This window comes from Eleutherodactylus coqui, unplaced genomic scaffold (genome assembly GCF_035609145.1).
Source record: "Eleutherodactylus coqui strain aEleCoq1 unplaced genomic scaffold, aEleCoq1.hap1 HAP1_SCAFFOLD_88, whole genome shotgun sequence".
NCBI lineage: Eukaryota > Metazoa > Chordata > Amphibia > Anura > Eleutherodactylidae > Eleutherodactylus > Eleutherodactylus coqui.
In genome coordinates, this window is record NW_027102276.1 from 293454 (window position 1) to 316184 (window position 22731).

At 46.3% G+C, this 22731-nt stretch overlaps 1 long non-coding RNA gene across 1 annotated transcript in view; it reads left to right on the forward strand.

Moving 5' to 3' along the window:
- The first annotated feature begins 475 nt into the window (after window positions 1–475).
- Window positions 476–22731, forward strand: part of LOC136601639 (uncharacterized) — a 35010-nt gene continuing 12754 nt past the window's right edge. The window contains exons 1-4 of the long non-coding RNA XR_010789393.1: window positions 476–575; window positions 3376–3669; window positions 5870–6155; window positions 19530–19589. This is a non-coding gene — a long non-coding RNA (uncharacterized lncRNA). The remainder of the gene's footprint in view (window positions 576–3375; window positions 3670–5869; window positions 6156–19529; window positions 19590–22731) is intronic.

Below are 22731 nucleotides of genomic sequence, written 5' to 3' on the forward strand. Positions count from 1 at the left end.
CCCCCACTCCCCATCACACAGAACCCCCCTCACTCACCCCCTCCCCATCACACAGAACCCCCCTCACTCACCCCCACTCCCCATCACACAGAACACCCCTCGTTTCCCCCACTCACCATCACACACAGAACCCCCCTCACTCACCCCCACTCCCCATCACACAGAACCCCCCTCACTCACCCCCCACTCCCCATCACACAGAACCCCCCTCACTCACCCCCACTCCCCATCACACAGAACCCCCCTCACTCACCCCCACTCCCCATCACACAGAACACCCCTCGTTTCCCCCACTCACCATCACACACAGAACACCCCTCACTCACCCCCCTCCCACCTCTTAATCAAACCGAGGACGTTCCCTCTCACTGACTGCACTTACTTTCACTATGGTCTCTGCGCAGGCAGCCCCTCTTGCACATCGGCGTTTCCTCCCAGGAACTCCGCTCAGACTCCTCCCCTCTGATGATCTCTGTGCTGGAGAACCAGATGGGGGAGGGGTCTGAGCGGAGGTCCTGGGAGGAGCGCCGATGTGCCCGGAGAGGCTTCCTGCCTGCGCAGAGACCATAGTGAAAGTAAGTGCAGTCAGTCAGTGTCGCCTGACTGACTGCAAAGTAAGCCCCGTGGGCCCCCTGGGGCTCAGGGGCCGGGTCGCAACCGCACCCCCAGCACCCCCTATATGTACGCCAGTGATATCGTGTATATCCCGACAGACAGACAGACTGCTGTGTGTATATACTGTATGTGTGCATGGGGGTCGGGAGGACATGTCAGCTGTACGGCACGGGGGTAACAAGTTGGTCTAGTCAGCATGCAGCCCGGACTAGTTGTTGTACTTGGTTACCAAGGAGCAGGACTGTCAGCCACAACACAAGGCTGCCTGAGGAGAGGAGGCTGCGGAGGGAAGCCCTGCACGAGGGGGTGTGAGGGCTGTCAGAGAGGGGAGGGGAATATGAGGGCTGGCATTGAGGTGAGGGGAGTATGAGGGCTGGAATGGAGGTGAGAGGGGTATGAGGGCTGGCATGGAGGTGAGGGGGGTGTGAGGGATGGCATGGAGGTGAGGGTGTATGAGGGCTGGCATGGAGGTGAGGGGGGTATGAGGGCTCGCATGGAGGTGAGAGGAGTATGAGGGCTGGCATGGAGGTGAGGGGGTAGGAGGGCTGGCGTGGAGTTCAGGTGTGTGTGAGGACTGGCATGGAGATGAGAGGGGTATGAAGGTTGGCATGGAGGTGAGGGGGCTATGAGGGCTGGCATGGACGTGAGGGGGATATGAGGGCTGGCATGGAGGTGAGGGGGGTATGAGGGCTGCCGTGGAGGTGAGGGGGATATGAGGGCTGGCATGGAGGTGAGGGGGGTGTGAGGGATGGCATGGAGGTGAGGGGGTAGGAGGGCTGGCATGGAAGTGAGGGGGGTATGAGGGCTCGCATGGAGGTGAGAGGAGTATGAGGGCTGGCATGGAGGTGAGGGGGTAGGAGGGCTGGCATAGAGGTGAGGGGGTAGGAGGGCTGGCATGGAGTTCAGGTGTCTGTGAGGACTGGCATGGAGATGAGAGGGGGTATGAAGGCTGGCATGGAGGTGAGGGGGCTATGAGGGCTGGCATGGACGTGAGGGCGATATGAGGGCTGGCATGGAGGTGAGGGGGTGTGAGGGCTGGCATGGAGCTGAGCGGGTATGATGACTAGCATGGAATTAGATCAACAGTTTAGGGACATGAAGTAATCCTGCCGTATTCCGCCCCTCAGGGTCCTGTAATGTAAGGCTGGGTTCTCACATGCCGGATTCCCGGCGAAAAACTCGCGGTTTGGCTGCAGCGAAAAAACGTGAGATTTCCTCCGGGAAAAGCGCTGCTTCAAAACCCGCGGCACTGTGCCGCAGGTTTTGAAGCGGCCTGGCCAGCGAATCCGCGCCGCAGCACCGGCTTTTGCCGGCTTTGCCGCGACGGATTCACTGTCCCGTGTGGACAACATTTCTGAGAAATCCGCCCTGTGCGAACCCAGCCTAAGAAAGCCGTTGCGCTGTCCGTGTTTTAATGTCATACGACCCCTTTATGTATGCTGAGTATATGGCCGGGCTCACACAGTGACATTCATACTCGCTGCGCCCGCCAATCCCCACGCACACGTAATACACGTCCAGATAGAACATGCTGTGGATTTATTCTCTGCACCAGTAATACACGTGTGAAAACCCGCAGATGTGAGCGATCCAATACAAGTCAATGGGCTAACGACATCACGAGCTGCATATAGGAGAAGTGCGCATGCACAATAATAATACACCCGTGTGACACCTGTATGACTTGAAACGCGATAGCGAAGCCCAAGCACTTTTACAACACTGTGGCTATGAATGTTTTGGGGTGAAAGTGAAGAATTCCTATCCTATCCTCTGCCAGGAAGTTAAGTTGACTAAAATACTTCTTTGGTAATTTTTAGAGACATGTTTTCACAATTAATGCTAATCTGACCACTCCATAGTGTTTTTACGTCCTGCCTAAGTGAGCTGTAATTCCCGGGGACGTAAAAACATGCTTCCTCTGGGGATTAAAGCCCTGCAGGCTCTGGACATCGCAGTTCCTGGCTGCCAGCTCCCGGAGGTAACCGACAACCTGGAGCTGTCATGGGGGGGCCGCAAGAAGCCCCCTTCCCACAGTTACACGATCGCCAGTATCGCCCGAATAACCCATGATCATAGTATGAGTAGTCAAAAGCACAGAGCTGTCACCGGAAGCTGCTGTATGTGGTTCCCGGTCACTTCATTGCTGTTATCCAATGGATAACAGCGACCATGTAAAAGTTTAAAAAAGGTGTAAAAGAAAACCTCTCCCGTCATGGATTATGTCTGTGAGGGGAGATGAGATTACGATCGGCCCTCGGATTTATATGTGGACCTTACCCTGGCTGTTGCGGACGTGCCTGTCGCCAAAATAGCGGGCGCATGCACAAAAGCCGGGATAATATAAAATCCCCCCGCTCTTGGCTACGAAACGTTGCCGAGAGTCTGGAGATGCCACAGGGGGCCGTGGTCCTTGGTCACATGGTCGCTGCTATCCAATGGATAACGGCGATCACGTAAAAGATTTTTAAAAAGTTTCACCTCCCGTCACGGATCTATACTTGTGACTCGGCTTTTTAAGAGATAAAAAGGTTATGGCGGTGAGAAGACGGCAACAGAAAATACTATATTATTAAAGAAGACATTTTATTATTAAAATTAGTAAAGAAAAAAAAACGTATATATATCTGCGGGCTGTACCGAAAGTGCAGAAGTGGTCATAAATTCTTTATTAATTGATGTAGATTGTTCAACTTGCACATGTAGTTGGAGGGACTCTTCCTCTATACGGGGGCTTCAGAATCTTGATCTTCCTTGCAGGTCAGTAATGGATTCCAAACAGAAACAACGTGCTGTCATAGAGTTCTTGATGAAGGAGGGATGAAGGCTGTCCGACATCCACAAAAGGCTGCAGAATGACACCATTGACAAGAGGAATGTTCACAGGTGGATGAAGAGGTTTACAGAAGGTGAAACCAGCACTGAAGACAAACCACACAGTGGAAGACCATCAGCTGCGACCACTGACACAAATCGTCAGCGAGTGGATGAGTTGATTCACGGCTGGACTAATGGGTTGAGGCCAAACAGTGACCTCCAGGACTGCCAAGTCTGGTAATATTCCCAACTAGTAATAACACGATTATGTGTTACAAGTACAAGTAAATCAATAATTCATCTGTGCACCAAAATGGATCTATTAGCCCCTTCTCCTATAAACAGTATATAAACAGATTAAAATGGAATGTGTAGGCCCTGTAAGAATGGTAGAGGGTGATGGGGAGAAAGCAAATCTGTTAAAAGGTTTATTCCCCAGTGCATTCACACAAGTTAATAAAATGTTAGATGAAATGCAGAGTGATTTTTCTTGGACATAGAGTGACCAAAAAGGCGCAATTGTGGCATTGTGTAATTTCTTTTTTCTGACCGCGTCCACCCTGCAGGATAGATAATGCATTATTTTTTAGATCAGACTTTTACATTAGCGGCGGTACCAAATATATTTGGGGGGTTTTTTTGCTTGTATTTTTTAATTATAAATACAAGAAAAGTTGTTTTTTTTTTAACTTTTAGTATGTTTTTTACAATACATTTTTTTTTGTCCCCTTAGGGTACTTGAACTTGAGGTTGTTTAATCGACTTTAACATTTGATGGAATACTTATTGCTGTATATGGTATTTTTATCAGCATTCTATTATGACAGGCCACAGGGAGCCCTGAGGGCTTCAAAAGGCCTTGGGCTGCCATGACAAGCGAACAGCACCTCGCAATCTCATCACGAGGGCGCCGTTCGGGACTCTCAATCTCCGATTGGATATTTATAGGGTTAACCATCGGTGTTAGCGCTCACGCTGATCATGGCAGTTGTGGTGAATTATCAGCTGTCAAAAATAGTCGGTATTCACCATCTCTGGAGTAAAATTGGCTCCCAGTCCCGCTCCACACAAACCTTCCCCAGGAGGGCGTATATATACGCCCTTTATGGTGAAGGTGTTCAATTTTAAAACATCTGTCTTCGTCAGACCATCCCTTTTTTTTTAATAGAAATCAATAGTGATCAGCCCTGATCCGGCTGCTCTGATGCCCGGTAATGTCATGTATTTATGGGTTGTGCTGCCAATGCAGAAATTGGTCTTATAGAGCGACACACATACAGAAGGATCCGGAGCCGGGAGCCACCTTCTATGGCATCCACAGGGATTATAGTCAGGGGTTTATGTTTGGTCAATTTCACTTTTGCAGTCTCTTAAAGGGATTGTCCAAGAGTTTAAGAAATAAAGCTAACAGTAAAATGTTATAAAAATAGCAATCATTACACTTCCGTTAAATCACCCAGCACTCTGGTGCCGATGCTCCTGGGGTCCCAGCCATTCTTTATTCTCCTGGTGCAGTGATGCACTATACTTCTGGTTAACAACCTCAGCCAATCCGAGGCCTCAGTAGACATGTGCCATACATGCTAGCATGACTGCCGAGGCCAGTGATTGGTTGTAGTGGTCACATGGCTGTGGTAGTCACATCGACAAGCCAATTGCTCTACTATCTTTGGCTGTCATGAATGGAGAGGTAGTGCACACGCATGACCACCAGTCCGAACATTCATGGACATGTGAAAGTTCCTAATTTCTTGATCGTTGGGATCCATGCAGTCAGACCCTTGCCAATCAGATGCTTATTCTTTATCCCTAGGACATTCCCTTTAATCATATCTTAGAAGTTACCCATATGTTCCTGCACAGAGGTCTTTAATGTCTTTTACACCCCTTACATGCCCTAACACAGCAGAAGACCGGGATATTGGCGTGTAGAATGACTTTTCCCGGCGCGGATCATACAGCAGCTATATGGACAGTCCCTCTACGGGGATCACTGCTCTCACACCCTCGGTGTATATATATTTGCAGTATTTAATCATCTTAGAGGGCATTAGGCTTGAAATGATTAAACCCATTATACAGCACTTACCTGTTTAGAACGTTTATAGTGTTCTTGCTGATGGTTTTGTTGCCTTTCGTACAAGTCCGGGATTAGAGTATATTAGAAGCATCTTGGATAGTACTAGGTAGCAGTTACGTCTTCGATATATAAAGTACTGGCGCATCGCTCACACGGATGACTATATTTACGGATATTTCACTCTATACAGCGCGGTTGCAGGAAATGCGCTTTCAACAGTAACTGTCTGCTTGGCACAAATAATACTGCATATCCTGGCCTGCCAATCTTTGTCAGAATTGCTAATGAGATTACAGGTTTTAGCATTGCAAGAAAGCATGCAAGTCTCTTCTAAATCCTACCTCTGTGTCTTTTCAGGCAGCTTAAGGACAGGACCCATGAGAAGAGATTGAAAGCGGCAGCGCAGTCGTGAGTGGTCTGCTGTTGTTTTGGTGCCAGTGACTCAAGCATCAGCCGCCTAGTGGGAATAGGAGGTAGAGCATGCTTCAGGAGAGCCGTGCAAGATATTGTGTGACATCTTAAGAGCTAAACTTGGAGTCAACATTCCTATAGCTAAGGATACCCTGAAGAGTCAACATGGCCACCTCACGGCTCGCGAACAGAAGCACCAGGGACATCGCAAATGTGATGCAAAGGTTGCAAGGTAAGTGACCGTCAAATAAACTGACCTTTAGCGCATTATCACTTTAGAATACGCCTCTGCTCTGACAATCGTAGCTGGAGCCGTCCAGGTGTCATGGAAGCCAGAGGCCTTTTTTTCATGCACCCACAGAAAATAGTGGGCATTCTTGAACAAAATCACTCAAAATAGAACCTGCTGCAATATTTTTAATCTTTACCATTGGTACGAGCAAAAAAAATTCACAGGAGCGTATATCGGCCGCCGTTTTCACGGCCGGCGATATACACTACCATTTGAGCTTTCTTCTTCTTTTCCTCCCTCTCAACAGCTCTCTACATCTCTACTCCCTTCTGACTGTTTGCAATGGGAGGGGTGAGACGGAGGTGGAGCTAAGCTGCTGCCCCCTCCCCACCTGTTCTCCACAGCCATTGCAAACAGCCGGAGGAGAGGAGAGGCAGTGAGTCGGGGAGGGGGAGGGAAAGTGGAAGACAGCTCAGATGGTAGCATATATCCGCCGGTCGTGAAAACGACGTCATGGCTATCATAGATAGTAAACAAAAATTATTTTAAAAATTGGTAAAAAAAGACAAAACAATACAATAAAATTATACACGTAAAAAAGAAAATGACCCAAAGCCAACACCAACCCAAACCGTCATCGTATGCATCCTGTAATCCGAAGCTATACAAAAAATATATATCTAAACATCCAAAGCAAAATGAGGAACCCATTCCTGTACTTTATTTTAGCGTAAATAAACTAAGAAAAAAACAGGTATAAATTTCAAAAAATCTTTTGAAAAAAAATAGAAAAAAAAAGTCATTGAAAAAAGATATAAAAATAGCCCCATATGTCAGGGGAAAAATTATGTTGGTAGCTGAAGGAAAAACAATAGGGCAGTAAAACCAGCACATGGGTAAATTCTTTAAAAAGTGTCCAGTCCCTAAGGTGCATAACAGCCTGTTCCTTAAAGGGTTTTACTAATTAAAACCCGATAATAGCACATTTTATTTTTGTAATCTGTTTTTATTTTCCGATTTGTAGATTTTTCTTCAATTCTATTATCAGTACATGACTATGGGGCCGCCCATTCTGCATTCAACCGCATTTAGAGATACGCTTTACAGCAGCCTCATGGATCATTTACACAACGGACAGGAAGGGACTCATTGCTTCTATGGGAGACTGTTCTAGACATGTGCTTTGACATGTTCAATGGTAATTTCGCAGGGAGGGGGAAGAGGTGAGCTGTGACCATTACCTATTTTAAATGGTACACCCTGTTTTATCTACATGTATTGTAGGTGTTACCTTTCATTGCAATCCTGCCTGTGATAATAGTGACTGCTGAAAAGTTTTCCGTACAGAACAGGAAAAGTTGGGTTGATGATCAGTATGAAAATATAGGATTTTAGGGATTTTTTTTTTTAAATACAATTAGTGACCAATTCTTTTCTTTTTTAAAGGTCACCAAAAAATCTTATGATTCTTACAATTCTAAACATTCTCATTAATCATTGTGTCCCCTGTATCAGCCTCAGCAGTAATAGTATTACTATTGAGGCCTTTGTGCGGGTCACTGTTATTACTGAGGCCACTGTGGGGAGTCACTATTATCACTGAGACCAATACAGGGGACAGTATTACTACTGAGGGTCACTGTTATTACTAAGCGCGACAGTAGAGGGGACAGTATTACTACTCAGGCCTCTGTGGGGGTCACTATTACTACTGATGTCAATATAGAGGACAGTATTACTGCTGCGGCCAATATATATATATATATATATATATATATATAACATTATTGCTACTGAAGCCACTGTGGGTGTCACTATTATTACTGGGGCTGATATAAGGGACACTATTACTACTGAGGCTGATGTAGTGGACACTTTTACTACTGACGCCACTATGAGGGTCACTATTACCACTGAGGCCAACACAGGGGACAGTATTACTACTCAGGCCTCTGTGGGGGTCACTATTACTACTGATGTCAATACAGAGGACAGTATTACTAATGAGGCCACTGTGGAGGCTACTGTTACTGCTGGGGCCAATAAAGGTGACATTATTGCTACTGAAGCCACTGTGGAGGTCACTATTACTCCTGGGGCTGATATAGGGGACACTATTACTACTGGAACTGATATAGGGGACACTATTACTACTGAGGCCACTGTGGGGGACACTATTACTACTGAGGCCACTGTGGGGGACAAGATTACTACTGAGGCCATTATGGGGGACAATATTACTACTGAGGCCATTGTGGGGGACACTATCACTACTGGGGCTGATATAGGGCAAGCACTATTACTATTGATGCCACTCTGCAGGATACCTTAAGCTGACTTAGGTTATGTTTATACTTGGCGGAAATGCTGTGGAATGTGGCAAATTATGCAGCATTTCTGCTTCCAGGTGCGGTCGTTTAAAGCTCTTTTTTTTCTTCAGCGCCGTAGAAATATGGCGCTGCATTAGAAGTCTGTCGCAGGTCTCTTCTGCCAGAGGGAGCAGGTGCTCAGCTGTCAGATAATGGCTGAGCACTTGTTCTAACAGTGGGGACTGAAGATACCTTTTGTTACACGCTATTTAACTCTTTGCACGTTGCAGTGTAACGGCGGAATATAAGAGGCAGATAAAGGAAGGGGGCTCCCTCTGTCACCTATTGGACCCTCGTAATGTGATTACGAGGTCTCAATGGGTTGCTATGGAACCCTGAAGCTTGGATGTAGCCTCCGGGTCTGTGGCCGAGGAGGCTCAGCCTCTACTAACCTCATAGGCTTTCTAATGCACTACTATACAGAAGTGCAGGAATTACATACATTGACACCGATATGTGTCTGTCATGTTGTGCTACTGGGACCTGTAGTGCTACGGGTTTCCAGCAGCACATTTCCACAGGTGTGGGATGATTGAGCTGGCTGGTTGTGTATTGCTCCAGCTAGCCAACCTCCACCGGTCTGTTGCACATATATACCAGCCCCTCTTACTAGAGGGTTCTAGTCATTTGTCATTTATATCATTCCCTCTCAGAACTGTGGAGCTTGGCATCATGCATGTTCTGCTTTGGTGTTATTGCACACATGAGGTTCTGGGTAGGATTCCCTTGTCTCTTCGTTGGTGTGAACAGTGACATGTTCAAGGTCTGTATGTAGGTGTTTACACATTAGGTGTGAATTGTCCAGTTCAGTGTGTGTTACTGCCTGTCGCCATCTAGAGGACGTGGGCTTGTGGGCTTACATATTCTGGCCAAAATACAATCCCTTGTGTGTACTAACTTGTTAGATATTTCCATCTGTCTGGGTGTTGTAGTAGATTGGTGAGTATTTTGGCACTTATCGTTCAGTGTACGTGCATGCACCGACATTTATGAATTACTGCATATTTACTGTGAATAGAGGCAGATGGGCCGGAAAGATCCCCAGCCGCCTCCACCTCCATTCACTGAGCGATGATCAGGCCTCATGCAGACCGCTGGGTCGGATTCCGCTGCGAGAATTCTCACAGTGGGATGCGAGCCGTGCTCCTGCAGTGACCCCCGCGTCTTACCTCCTCCAGCGTCTACTCCGCTCTGCTGTGTGCCGTCTTCCGCCCAGCCGGCACATGTGCAGAGCAGAGGCGGCGCGCCAGAGGTGACACGATTTGTTTACCGCGCGGGTTTTCACTCGGTCAAATCGCGGCAGTCTGCATAGAATTGCATTATCTAATGCAATCCTATGGCAGCGTGCACGAGCGGAAATTCTGTGGGAAATCCCGCTGAAGAATTTCCGCCTGTGTGCATTTACCCTAAAAGCGCAGAAATGATCATCACTGTGTAAAAGGACCCTAACTCCAATCACCAAGGCCTTTTCAACAGTTCTTCCTAAAAACTCCAAAGCAGAGAAAAAGCCCTTTAAACTCCCTGGTTCTCTTGGGGCTCATTCACATGACAAGATTACAGCTTCTTGGAGAATGTTTCCATGTATACCGTTCCCGACAGACGTGCACAATAGTGTACAGGGGCTATAAACCTTTGTACTAAGGAATTTATAGCCATATTGCCAAATAGGTCCATAACCGGGCTCTGCTGTGCACATAATGGGGTTTGAATTACGGAATCTGCAGTCGCCTCCTGCACGGACAATCCACAGCATTCTGCACCAATTCAAGCCAATAGAACATTCGCATGTCCGCTCACATTGTCCGCTCCCGTGTCCTTGCTAGGCGGTGATGCGGGGAAAGCAGAGGTATAAAAAACTGTAGTGCACGTGTCTGATGTCGACACGCACGAACTATCCGCAGTACAAAATAGAAGATGAAGAGACAGGTACACGGTGTCACCGGCCGGGCACAGGGCAGGTCATGGTGCAGGATCCACATCTGCAATCAGACCCGGTCGTGTGCAGCCGGCCTAAAATAGATGGAACCAGAAATCTTGGTGACGCATAGGACTCCTGACTAGAGATGAGCGAACACGTTCGGCCCCGCCCCTTTTTCGCCCGAACACCGAACTTTGCGAACACTTCAGTGTTCGGGCGAAAAAAGTTCGGGGGCCGCCGTGGCAGCGCGGGGGGGTGCGGCGGGGAGTGGGGGGGAGAGGGAGAGAGAGAGGGCTCCCCCCTGTTCCCCGCTACTGCCGCCCGCGCCGCCGCGCATCTCCCCGCCCCCCGGCGGCACACGGACCTTTACGCGCGAACACTGCAGTGTTCGGCAAAGCCGGTGTCCGGGTGCGGATGTGTCCGTAACGGACATGTTCGCTCATCTCTACTCCTGACCACCGATATAATGACCCGAACTAAAAGTCCTTGGCAGTAAAGCACAATACCTTAATAGCGATGCTCTTTTTAATCATATTGTGTTGTCTTCTTCTCACACCATAATGCTGGGTTTCCTCAGGACGGCTTCACGGTTTTGCCGCAGCAAAAAACTGCCAGATTTTTGCGGGATAAGTGCAGCTTCAAAACCTACAGGACTTAGCCTCGGGTTTTGGAGCGGCTTAGCCACATGCTTTTCCATTGCGTCCAGCTCTCCCATAGAGAGGATCAAGGCCGCAGCGAAAAAAAGAATTGATATGCTGCATCCAAGGAAACGGCGCCGTAGCGCCAGCTAATGCTGGTTTTGCCGCAACAGATTGTCCGCCCCGTGTGGATGAGATTTTTGACAAGTCTCGTCCACATGCCTGGCTAATTTTGGTATTAGCGGCCACAGCGAAATTCTGCAGGGAAATTTCGCTGTAAATCCGCCCTGTGTGAACCCAGCCTAAGTGGTGTCCCTGTGGTACATGCACTCTTGATGATCCATCAATTCTCCTTAGAACTCAAAAAGACAGATGTGATCTGAGGGCTCAGGCAGACGGGTGTTTTTTGCTGAGAATGTTTTTGGCGTTTGCGATCCGCATCTATATAGAACCAATGCTTTTCAATGGTAGCGGTCACATGTCCGATATTTACATGTGCATAAAATTGACACGTACAAAAGAACATATGGGTGTCAATGGATGTGGTCACATGTTTTTTTTTTATGCGCGAATATACGCATGTAAAAAATGTCTGTCTGTCTGAGCCCTGAAGGTTGAAGGGGCATAACTACAGGCCCTTTTATGTGCAAAGGTAATCTTTCAAAGGACTGAAACATTGAAAGATTTAGCAATCTATTTGTATAAAGTGTTAATGGACATTAACACTTTATCAGCTTCATTTGCATGTAAAAGAACCTCTAGAAGTTGTTTGCAGAGACCAGTGTGTGTTTAAATACACTCCAAGCTGTGCAAACAGCTGCCTGCACATTCCATTATTCTCCTCCTGGCTAGTGTAAACATACCACAGGGAGAACATCCTGCAGTCTATTGAAGGATGAGTAAAATACGTTCAAACTGAGTATTTTTGCTCAGTCTTTCAGCGGCTGCATGATGAATTTTAAGTTTAGCTAAAATCCATCGATCAAATTAAAAGTACACAATGTCTGCGTTTACATGTAGCGATTATCGCTCATTTTTGTCTGAGAGAACATTAAATAAGGGCTAATGCCCATTGCCGAATTTCTGCCACGTTTTACGCGGCGGAAATCCGCGGCGTTACCCCGGAGCTATTCGGTTCTATTGAACCTAACAGCTAAATGTTCACGCTGCAGAATTCCGCAGCGTGCAACAAACGGTGGCATGCTCTATTTGCCATGGGAATATGCGTGGCCGGCTTCCATTGACATAGCCGTCATGCTATCCTTCGGAAGTATCGCGTAAAAACGCGTGCCTACCTGCATCATCTGGCACTGCCGGCGCATCATGCACTGTACTGCGTATGCGCACCGGCTCGAAGGACGGTAACAGCATGGCGGAACCGGAAGCTGAGTGTTAGGGTTTTCCGGGGCGCCGTGGTGGACTCCGTTGCAATATTCCACTAGCGGAGTCCGCCACGGCTGTGGGCATGAGGCCTAAGACATCCAATAGAAATAAAGACACTGACACAAAGGTTTATGGAGGGAGAAAGAACATTTTATTTCTAGCTGTAGGAAATGGTAGATTTTATTATGAGGTATTTTGAGGCTATTGATCGAGAGGAAGGCGAAAACCCTTTGATAGGAAGAAGCCAATTATCCTTGTATAAAGGGGAAAAATTCCTTCCTGACCCCAAATATGGCGATCAGAACAAGTCCCAGGATCAAAGCCGACATCTGACCTGACTTATTAGAATGTATTCTTGTTGTCAGAAATCTAAATAAATCTCTTACCATTTATTGTTTGTGGGGAATCTAAAGTGTATTGAACTAAACCTGTTTATAGACTGTGTTGGTCCAGAGGAAGGCGAAAACCCCCTTGAGGAAAGAGCCAATTATCCTGTTTTAAGGGGGAAAAATTCCTTCCTGACCCCAAATATGGCGACCAGAATAAATCTCAGGATCAAACGCCAGCCGCTCACCTCCTTGGTGTATGTGATGTCAGCTAAAGATTGTGTTTCTTTATGTTTATATTATGTTATTTATGTGGCTGATTCCTTATAAATAAGACCTAACCCTATTTAAGGCTGTGAGTTGATCCAGAGGAAGGCAAAAACCTCATTGAGGTATGAGCCAATTGTCCTCAAGTTGGAAAAATTCCTTCCTGACCCCAAATATGGCGATCAGAGCAAGTCCCAAGATCAAAGCCGACATCTACACCTATCTGTGTGTATATTTGTGTCTATGTATGTGTTAGTGTCTACACTAGTGTCTAACCTTCATGTATGTGGTGCGTGCTGCTTACCTGGCCTGTGCCGAGGTCTTACTAGTAACCAGGAGTTCAGGGATAATAGTCACTCGGGCTATTGTTCCTGAACTCGCCAGTTACCAATCAAGCACAGGCCGCTCCTGGGGGCGTAGAGGGTCTTCAGGAGAGGATGATGTTCGATGCCAGCCGAAGGATGCCAAGGTCGGGGTAGCATGATGGTAATACGCAGGATGCAGTTGGTGGAGAGAGGATGTTGTTGGTAAGCCGGGGTCTTCTACAGCAGCAGAGTCGTGTGTTCAGCAGACAGTTGTCGTGGGCCGAGCCTACAAGACATAAGAAGGAATTGTCAGTGTTACCAGTTGTGGATATAAACCAGTGAACTACTGTAACATGATGACTTGTATCAGGATCTGATTGGGATCTGATATAAAAAAGTTATTTTCTGCAACTGTGTCTTTACTATGAGGTATTGGGAGTTTTGTGATTGTGGAAGCCATAATAGAGGCCATATTGCTGGTCTTAATATATTTTCCCCAAAGTCCTTTGCTATGTTAGAGGAAATGGTTTATGTATTAAGCTTTCTACGGTATGTGAAGTTTTGCTACAGTGTATGGATATGATTGTAGGTGTCCTGTGTGTATAGGTGTACAGATATGTATGTGTGAGTGTGTATAGAGGATACTTACCAGATGGTCGTGGCTTCCTTCACAATCGGATTCTTCTCGTCATCCTAAGAAGAAGTAGAGACATGGTATTTACAGGAGCAATAATAATGTTATTATATGACCTCCTGAGCTGTCTGACACCAGAGGAACAATGATAATCAACACAGAGGTCTGCCTGAAGAACATCAACCCTAGAGGAGGAAGATCTTACCGGGTCCAGCTTGGTGAAGTGTACGAGAATCCGTCCACAGGGTGAAGGGGTGTACCACCCTCCGGCCACGGCAGGTCTCGATTCCTGGGAACTCTGCTGAAGGGTTTGAATGGCGGCTCTGCTCTTTTCATCTCCAGCTCCTCCCAATTCACGGTGTTGAAGAATCGGTGACCTCTGATATTCTTGTGGACACCCAGCCTCTTCTTTGGCTTCTTCCGCAGCAGTCTCTTCAGAAGATGCTTTACGTCAGCATCTAGCCAAGATGGGAATTTTGGCTTCTTTCTGGTGATGGACTTGATGATCTTTCTCCTGGAGGAGCCGTGGTAGAAGGGGGACTGTCCTGTCGCCATCCAGGATACGACAATCCCCAGGCCCCACCAGTCGACTGCTGCGTCGTAGTCCTTCTCACGAAGCACCTCTGGGGCCATGAATCTATAAGTGCCTGTCACTCCGCTGATCTTCTTAGACGGGACGACGCCGTCTTGGGCCAGCCCCAGGTCAATCAGGCGGATGTGTCCATCTCCGTCCAGCATGATGTTCGCCGGCTTTATGTCACTACAATGAAGAAAAGTAAAAAGGTTAATCTGTTGAGTGATGCAGTAATAATGTAGTAGAGAAATAATGTACCACAGCTTAACCAGTCCTAATTCAGGACTCTGGGAAAGCTGGGTACATTATCTTCACCAGGGAAACAGGGAGATGTGGGAAAGTTGTGCTTACCGATGGATGATGTAGCGTCGGTGCAGGAACTGGAGGCCGCATGCAATCTCCGCTGTGTAGAATCTGAGAAAAGAGTGTAGTATCAATGACATGAAATAAGTCCCCGACGTCATGTCACCATCATAGTGTCACCTGTACGCCCTCCACTCTTCTATATCTGTCATGTCGCCCTCAGTATCCCCCCGTCTCCTGATTAGTCATTTACTCACCTGACATGGTTGATGTCCAAACTGCCGCACATCCTGATCATCGCCGCCAGGCTTCCTCCGGACAGATACTCCGTGATGAAGTAGGCCCGGTCTGCAGACTGCTGTGCGGCATACAGATGGTAGATGAAGGGGCAGTCTTGGGCCTTCAGGAGTATCCGCCGCTCTCTCCTTATGACGTCTGCCTTGCTCTTTCCTCTGTCAACAACCTTGATGGCCATGAAGGTGTTCCTTCCAGGAAAAGATGCCAGGACCACCTTAAGAAAGCAGATAAGAAATTATCACTGACAGCGGCCAGAAGGGAAAATCATATATATTTATCACATGGTGGATTTATCACTAGGCGCTTTCACATGGCCAAGAAGATTGTGCAAATTAGAACCCCGTTCTTTTGAATGGAGTCATATACATGAGCGTTTTTCTCTTTTTGTCCCGCACCGCATCTTGGTGCAAGGAAAAAAAATTGCAGCATGTTTTCTTTGCATGTTCCTCAAAATCCATTGTCTATTGTTTTCAATGGGACAGGAAAACAGATTGTATGGCGTGTGATGCGAGGTTTCCCATTGACTGTTTCTGATAGCCGGCCTCCTGCTGTGACAGCCGGGGTGCAGAAGGACAGTGACCCCTGCTGTTAACTCCTTACATACCACGATCTATGTAGATCACGGCAAATTAAAGGATTCACAGAGGAAGGGCGCTTTCCTTGTGATGTCATTGGACCCTTGCGATGTAATCGCGGAGGGCCGATGGGTTGCGATGGGTGGCAGGATGCTAGATAGAGGCGTCTTGCTTTACTGTTGCCTATGATTGTTTTTACAATCGATAAGGTTGTAATAGTAATCATAGCTGCTATGGATCAGGTCCCCTTCAGGGACATAAACAGTGTCAAAAAGCAAAATTAAATAAGTACATTTTAAAAAGCCTTTTTTTGCTCATTTTCCCCTATTTGTATGAAAAAAAAAATTAAGAAACCCCCCACATGTGGTATCATTGTGTCTGTAATGAGCTGTGCTATAATTTGAGCAAACTATTAATTTTGCGCAGCAAAAACCGTAAAAAGAAGGGAGCAAAATACTGATATGTGGAGGAGCCGTCACTGCGCCATTCCCAGAAAATAACAGTCATATAACTTACCTCGCTGAAGCTTCCTCTGCCCAAGATCTGAAGGGCGGTGAAGCGCTTGATGTCAAATCCGCGGTCTGATGGTAGAAGGTCCTGGCTGGTGCCTGGTCTTGGCTCCTCATCCTCTCCACTCCTCCTCCTCTTTATAGCTGTGAGTCCGCTCACGCTCTCGTCTTCTCTTTTGCGCTTTTCGACGTCTCCTTTTTGTCCATTGGACTCCATTTTTCTCAGTCCTGTAATCTTCGATCCAACCGCTGCCGTCGTCAGTTGAAAGGAAATGGCAGTTGGCCGATTGGAGGTCAAAGGTCAGTGAAGCCGCCAGTACCAGGCTTGCCAGTACTTTGCCTGCCAGTACCCTGCTCTGCCATATACACTGTGATGTGGCCACCATGAGTGATGGTCTAGTGCCCAGGGAAATGGAGAAAATCATAGCTGGTTCTTCCAGTGCCACATTATTAGTAGATGGGCAGGGATGGCACTTGATGTCTGGGTTGGCAGTGGTGCCCATAGTTCATCAGAAACTTTTGGAGTTTTATAAAACTTACGGTTGATTGGAAATTGAAATGAACCCGGCGGAGGAAAAAACATAAATTGTACTAATGAGAGGAATAATAAAGTCTTGTGAGAGGTCATTTAATAAGTGTCCATCATCCAGATACATGATGTGTATCTCCATATGTTACAGCGGGCAGCGCCCTCGCCAGTGCAGATCTGGGTGTAGCGGGCGGAGATGCTTCTATGGAGGTCATAGATGGATTTATCCACAATGGGGATTAATGCTGAGGTGTCAAATGATAGAAAGGGGTCATACAGAAATGTTAGGAGGATGTTATAAATCTACGGTTGCTGTGTGAGTTATTGTTGGGGGTTGCAAATTGGCGCAGTAATACGGTATTATAGGACTTTTTATTTACACTGAGACAATAAAGACTATTTTATTAGACAAGCTTGTGAGTGCAATCTAAAGTCTGGGAGAATAAGAGGTTGTGTGCAAGATATAGTCAGGTTTAGGGCAACGACAGACGAGCGTGTAACGTAACACGCTCACTCCTGCACATTTTTTGCGCAGTGAACGAGTGTATTTAACATTCACGCCTGTGCAAATATGGAGTGTATGTCCGCAGGCTCCATTCGTTCACACAAGCAGTGGAATCACCGCACCCTGATTTAAAAAGCTAATTTGCCTAACGTGGATGATTGCAGATCTGCACTGCACTTAGTGCATACCCGCGTAGGCAGATGTGCGCGCTTGCCCACCTCACGTGGGACTCTATGGTGCACAAACACGCACAAGATAGGGCAAATACAGCCGCAATGAGCCCGTTTGCAATCAATGGGTTCTATTCTCTACATATCGCACTCATCTGTTTAAGCCCTTATATAAGCTGACCAGACGTCCCAATTTAGGCAGGACAGTCCCACTTTGGGACCCTGTGTCCTGCCTTTCCTAGGGTCCAAGCTCCCTGGCTTGTAATCAGTCAGTGGCGCTGCGGACGGCAGTGTGTGCATCCAGGATCCTTCTCCCCTGACCGATCCTCATTTGTTCCACAGGAGGAGAGGAGAAGGGAGGAGGTGTTGCTTTGGGTGCACACACTTCTGCCTGCAGCAGCGCTGAGAAGAGAGAGCTCTGTAGACCAGGAGAAGGGTAAGTATATGGGGGGACACTATTACTACCAAGGCCTCTGTGGGGGTGGGGTCCCCATTACTAGTGAAGCCACTCTGGGGGATACTATTACTACTGACGCCACTCTGTATGTGGCAGCATACCTCAAGCTGACTTACTGTATGCTTACAGGTGGCAGAAGTGCTGCAGACTGTCCACGGTAGAAATTTCTGCTGCTAATTATGCAGCATTTTTGCAACCAAAAACAGTCAAAATCCGCACCCCTGGTGTCATTCTTCAGCCTAGCATACTGTATTACTAGGGGTTTGAACACATGCACATGATTTTGTTCCTTTAAGCGGCCGTGATAATCACGAGACAATTGATTTCAGCTCTTTTCTCGGGAGTGAATACTACGTCGCACCTATCTTCCCCCAATTATTTTCAGCCTTCTGCACAATGGCATGGAGTTTGAACGGGCCGAGAAGGGGGAAAAACCCTCCATTAATGCGCAACTATGCTCCGTACCGGCGATCGTAGTTGTGCATAAGCCCGTGTGATGTTGCCCTTGTATATTTATATAAAATGTGTGTGTTTAGAATATATATAATATATGTGTATTCATATAGAGTCTCATACTTACCCATCCAGCGTGGGGCCGCACAGAATTAGGACATGCTGCGATTTATCATAAGCCAGCATTAGGGCGCCTACCCACTGGCGATTTTTTTTTTTTTTTTTTTTTCCTGCGATGCTAAATTGCGTTTTGCGTTTTTTCTGAAGAGCAATTAGCATAGAATGTGTTCTTGTCCATTTGTTGTTTTTTTTTCGTTGCGTTGCAATTTTTCACATAGGAACTGTCAGTTGCATATGTCTCCTTATTTTTCTCTTAAAGGGGTTGTCTCGTGAAATCAAGTGGGGTTCAGCACTTCTGTATGGCCATATTAATGCACTTTGTAATATACATCGTGCATTAATTATGAGCCATACAGAAGTTATTCACTTACCTGCTCCGTTGCTAGCGTCCCCGTTGCCATGGATCCGTCTAAATTCACTGTCTTCTGGCGTTTTTAGACGCGCTTGCGCAGTCCGGTCTTCTCCCTGGTGAATGGGGCCGCTCGTGCCGGAGAGCTGGTCCTCGTAGCTCCGCCCCGTCATGTGTGCCGATTCCAGCCAATCAGAAGGCTGGAATCAGCAATGGACCGCACAGAGCCCACGATGCACCATGGGAGAAGACCCGCGGTGCATCGTGGGTGAAGATCCCGGCGGCCATCTTGGTAAAGGAAGAAAGAAGTCGCCGCGAGCGCGGGGATTCGGGTAAGTAATAAACTTTTTTTTTTTTTAAACCCATCCCTTGGGTTTGTCTCGCGCCGAACGGGGGGCCTATTGAATTAAAAAAAAACCCGTTTCGGCGTGAGACAACCCCCTTAATGCACCCATGATTGTCAATGGAAATTAACGAAAAACGCCGCGAAAAACGCTGCGTTTTTCACGCACGAAAATCAGCAACGCCAGTGGGTAGGCGCCCTTAGAGTGCATAAACTAACGCAATCCTATGATAGCGTGCCAATCCCGCTGCAGAATTTCCGTCCGTGGGCATTGTGCCTAAGCCGTAGCATTGGCCCCATAATGCCACAATGCCCAATATCCTATCGTAATTCTAATCTTTCTTTTTCAGATGAGCAAGAAGCCGTTCAAGAGAACATTTACCAAGTGGATGAATTCCCATTTGGCCAAGGTAGCTGGTCATGTAGTTACATTGTGTAAGAGGACATTCCACATGCTTTAGGGCTCAGTCACACCAGCAAAGTTTTCCTGCATGTATAGGCGCGTTTCCGAAACGAATCTATTAGAACCAATGCTTTCTAATGAAAGCGGTCACATGTCCGTTTTTTAGAATTCTTTAAAATGCGCACCTACAAAAGATAGGACGCGAGTGAAAATACACCCGGTCACGTGATTATTTTCTACATGCCATGTGCTTTTATTTTTTTTACATGCGTGAAAAATTTGCTTGTCTGACTGCGCCCTTATAGTTGTTACAGTAATTAGAACTTCTCTCGTTAGTCTGGCCTCCTTCTACACTACTTTATCAGGATGTTGTAGGGGAAATGTATTAACTGATGTTTGCCGGGTTTCTGGTGTAAAAAGGTGACACATTTTGGCGCATGCCACATATTCAACCTTTTTCTGTTTTGTGGCTCGATCGCCATTTTGCAAAGGTGGTCAGATATTGAGTGTAAATTCTGCCATCTTTTGGTGCATCTTGTTTCTGCGGCGTACACAGTGCAGCAAAAATGACGTGAGAACTATATTCTATGGGTCAGTACGATTACTAACATAAAAAATTATTTTTATTTTTTGCTTTACCACTTTTTTTTCCAAAGATATTTTATTTTTTAAAATTATTTTCTTCCGCAATCTTCTGACAGCCATACCTTTTTTTTATTTTTCCATCGACATAGTTCTGTGGGGCCTCATTTATTTTTTAGCAATACCAAATAGATTTTTGTCTTTTTATGTAGATTTTTTTTATTATACATCTGGTAAAAGGTTTTTTTTTTTTAAACTTTTATTACCTTTTTATTATTTTAATATTTAATAAAATGTAAGTGATTTACACTTGTTTTTTACATGTGTAATACACAGTACTAAAAGCCCATTTACACTGCGCCATTCAGGCACACATGATAAAAGACGCAGCATGTCCTCTATTGATGCATGAGATACGCAGCGAGGACATCTTCGGATGGACGTGTTTTTTCAGGTTTTGTTTTTACTAGCGGGATTCTCGTGCGTTAATACTACCTATAGTCCGCCTGCTTTTTTTGACAGGAGCCGTGTGATCATCATCAGTCACTGTAATAGGAGGAACAAAAAAAGGTTTGGTACGGTGTTAGCCAGCAGAGCAAAATGTGATTGTTCCCAGCAAGAAAACCATGTAATCTTGGAGATATGATACCTTTTAATGGCTAACAAAAAGACATGATGTTCTAGCGAGCTTTCAAACCTACTCTGGCTTAATGAAATAGATGTGAAGAGGAATACATATATACACTCATACATATGAGAAGGTACAGATCTGGTGTGATTAATGTGCACTTTAAACAATATATACTGGGGGTGGGGTGGCGGGGGGCTAGTTACATAATGAATGAGAAATGAATTCACTGGAGTGGGCCTTTAATACTCTCTTTACGTTAAACATTCTTGCACGCACTAGCAGGGGGGCCCCTACCGTGAGGCAGCAGTTTGTAGGACCCCAGAAGGAGGAGGTTGCTGCCCTCTGGTGAAAAAAAAAACAATTGCCACCTGTTGGGTGGGCAGCAACCTGAGAAGCATTTTACTCACTTAGGCTAACTTCACAAAAAGGGCGAGCGCAATATGGGGCCATGAATCCCACCCCTATATCACACTCTCCGCTATGTCAAATCCCTGAGGATGTGAGGCGTTGTCACGTGAGAACAGCCTCGTATCACTTCAGGGATGCCGGAAACCTCCGCCGTGACGGACAGGAGTTTCTGACATTGATTTTAATGGGAGACCTCGCATCGCGTGCCCCTAGCATGTGGTGCAATGCTGCCGCCGGGACCATAAAATGACATAGGGTTTAGAATCAATTTCTGCGTATACAAATACGAATCTGCCCTCAGGGTCCCTTCTGACATTTATGGGGTTCCATCTTAATGATTTGTGAATAAGGAGTGAGACTCATCTGGAGAAAGAAGTATGAAAGGAGTGACATGTCCACTGTACCCACGTTTTTTTAAGGGTATCTGCTTTATCTATAGTGAGGTGAGTCTCTTGCAAACCCACAATCTGGGGATTAAATTGCTTAGTATAAGACAAAACTGCTTTACGCTTATTAGCGGTGCCCAGGCCTCACATGTTCCAACTAAGACATGACAGCGACATTGGGAGACATAATGACATATAGCACAGTCGGGTTTTCCAAGTAGGGGAGCATATTACCCATATTAGAAAGAAGGATATAAGCACAGACCTACTTGTAACTTAAAATAAACTGTAACAGCTTAAACAACTAAGAATTGACATCCCGCTTAACAATAATGTGTCGCAGGTGTCTAAAAAAAAAGAGTAAGCTACAATCTATTTTGAAAGTAGCAGTTGTTGTGAGTGGGGGACATTCCAATGGCCTATCGGGGATTGGTTTATGTGATAAAAAATTTTTTTCCCTTTAAGCATGGCTTCAGGCTATTGCCGCAGCGGTGGCTACCCGGGGACGAGCCCACAATCCGGGACAGCGTAAAGGCTAGGTGACATATCTCTTCATCCCAGCCATATACAGTATCAACCATAGGCCAATGGATCATGGGCCCAAATGTTCTTTGCAGAATTTACATTGCATAGATCAGAACTCGGGACTATGCAACGTCGGATGACGCAAGGTGCATACGGAGCCACTCCATGGCTTCAGTAGGGGAATGTAGAAAGATCACTTTATCATTTGCTGCAATCCGTAAACGGGACGGGTATGCCATAGAGTATGGAATGCCTCTATCCTTGAATCTCTTTTTTATTTCCACGAAGGTGGCTCTTTGTTTCTGCAGATCCGCCGAAAAATCAGGGAAAATAGATCTCACTGAGTTGTTATATTTAACCCCTTAGTGACGAAGCCTGTTTGCGCCTTAGTGGTGGAGCCAAATTTTGGAAATCTGACATGCGTCGTTCAACGTGGCATAACTCCGTAAAGGCTTTACATATCCCAGTGATTCTGACATTGTTTTTTCGCCACATGTTGTACTTCATTTAGATTGTAAAAATAGACCGATATAATTTGTGTATATTTATTAAAAGTACCAATATTGGAAAAATTTTGAAAAAATTGTCATTTTTTCACATTTACAACCGTAATATCT